Source organism: Poeciliopsis prolifica, unplaced genomic scaffold (genome assembly GCF_027474105.1).
Source record: "Poeciliopsis prolifica strain line A6 unplaced genomic scaffold, Auburn_PproV2 SCAFFOLD128, whole genome shotgun sequence".
Lineage (NCBI taxonomy): Eukaryota > Metazoa > Chordata > Actinopteri > Cyprinodontiformes > Poeciliidae > Poeciliopsis > Poeciliopsis prolifica.
The window spans coordinates 10,001-12,500 of NW_026562503.1; the positions used below are offsets into that span (position 1 = coordinate 10,001).

At 58.0% G+C, this 2,500-nt stretch overlaps 1 pseudogene; it reads right to left on the reverse strand.

Annotated features, from left to right (window-relative positions):
* Positions 1-2,500, reverse strand: part of LOC129355290 (28S ribosomal RNA) — an 8,189-nt pseudogene that overhangs the window by 2,342 nt on the left and 3,347 nt on the right.

Consider the following 2,500-nt stretch of genomic DNA (forward strand, 5'->3'; position numbering starts at 1 on the left):
CAACCACTGCTTCACCGCTTTCCTGACTAACCCGTCAATTCGGGCTAGTTTGGTCGTTGGTACTCCACCTAGATCGGCCTGGTACATAAGCCGAGGGAGAGCAAATGTGTTCAGTATCCGTACCTTCTGTGAGGGCTTCAGAGGAGCCTCCGAGATCCGAGCAACCCACAAGCTCAAGTTTGGGATAAGATCTGGAGTCACAATGCCTTGCCCCGGACCCACCTGGACCCCTAAATAACGCACTGATTCCCCTGGAGGAATCATGTGAATGGGGATCCACCGATCCTCCAGGCTTCACAGTCGTTAACCACGCCCTTGTCCATGTAGAATCCGTGACACTTCTTGGGCTGAACCCTCAACCCCGTCAGTTGGCAGAACTCCTCCAAAATCCCGAGGCTCCCATTCATTGCCTCCACCGACCCTGCCACCAAAACCAAATCGTCAGCGAATGCCAACGCGGAGATCGACAGATCTCCCCAACGTACCCCGAATCTGGTCTGTTCGAGCCTATGGATGAGGGGGTCCATAGCCAGGTTGAAAAGCAGTGGTGACATAGGATCACCCTGCTTAACACCCACTTTCATGTGAATCTTCTGTGTGTGACCGTCCACACAGTTCACCCTGGTCACGCAATCCACATATGAGTTACGAATCAACTCAATAACGTGAGGTCGACCCGGCGCTCACCCAAGGCACACAGGATATGCTCATGGGGCTATGGAGTCAAAAGCCTTAGCAAAGTCAACAAACACGACTGCTAGAGGGCTCCCGTCCCGCCTCGAGCGCCTGATGATCTCACCCACGATCAACAGGTTCTCCGCGCAACCACTCGAGGAGGCCAGGAAACCCCTCTGCCGAGGACTCAGAGGACACGCACGCGCCATCCTCATGGTAAGAATCCTCGAAAACAGCCGAAGCACCACCGAACCGATGGTCACTGGACGCCAACCGCTGACCTCCAGCAGCTCACCAGGATCAGTGGACTTCGGTAGCAATGTCGTCCTGCATTCCTTGAAGGCCCGGGGTATGACTCCACGGACCAACCACGTCGTGTATAGCCGTGCCAGTTGCTCGCCCCTAGGGTCCCAGCTCAGCAAACCCTTTTTGCTGATCCTGTCTGGGCCTGGGGCCGAGCCGTTTGCCATCTTGTTTAGGTTTTCCATCACCTCTGCCGCCAGGATGGGATTGTAGAACTCCTGGTTGTCGGAGACTAAGCCGTTCGGAACTCCCCAAGCCCGTGGAACTGCTCTCCGACTTCCCATCTCTCACGAAACGCTTCGTAGATCTGGTCCGCCGGTAGGGCGCATTCCTGGCTCTCGGCCCCATCCAGGATCCGTGCCGCGAGCCTGGCCTGGTCCCTCGAGTACCAAAACTGGCACTCTCGGTACACACGCCTACGTTGGGCAAGACGCCCTACCCAACCCTTCGCTTGGTTCTGCTCTCGAACGGGAGGACGGGCCCTACCAGGCCGCTCCACTCCCCCACCCAGCCTCGAGATGATTTCTGACGCTGAGGATTCGATCAGAAAAGGGTTCTGATCAACGTCCCTAACAAGGTCAGTGATAGCCTTCACCTCTTCGCCACCCTCTCTGTCACCCCAGCCAACCAACGCTTCCCTAATCCTGTCCGATGACAGGACCTGGGGTGACGGTGACGAAGACTGCGCAGCCAGAGGTTCAGGGTCAGCCACAGACACTCTGCCCTCCTCCTCCGCTTCGTGTAGGCTATCGCCTGCCATATCGATCTTCAGGTTTCTCCTCTTACTCCTCACCTGTTCAGCCGTCTTGCCATTTCCCAACTCAACCGCTATGAGCTGGTACGTGGCAACCGAATCTCCGTGCTCCCGAATGAGCCGGATGAGCGTCTGCACTTCTCCAACACTCCAGAGCTTCGTTGCCCTGATCTCCCCGGCTGGCACCTTCCTCATCGCCAGTCTTGCCTCATTCCACGCCGCCGCGTGGGCGTGCCGCTTGTGCTGGGAGACACCAACAGGCGTGGGGAACCGGGCGTCGCAAAGCTCGCAAGCGAACCCGCTAGCCGGCTCCCCCTCCACCCCAGCCACACCCCCGCACTTAGGGACATGACACGAGATGGAGTGCCTGTTAGTGTTGGACCTCCCGCACTTGCCGCACATGTACAAGGCAGTAACACCGCCGTGCCGGACAGCGAGATGCTTCCCGAGCGCGACAATGCCCTTCACCTGCACACCACACAGCGGGCAGTCCGAGCCAATCCATGGCAACAGGACCCTGACTTCTGTGGGAGCTTCAGAACGCACGACCTCCGACAGTGTATGCACCGCTCCTGTGACGGCCTGCCCAAGTTGTGGTTCCAGCACGGTTTCGGCTGCTTCTGCCCTCATTGTCGAAGCATCCTCCACCATTAATTCGGCAACCACCGAGGAATCCCCAGGAAGCATTTGCCAGTCGCTCTCCTGGACCTGCGTCGCGACCGATACGGACTTTCGACGCAACAAGGTTGGACTAGTGGCCGTGGCCCT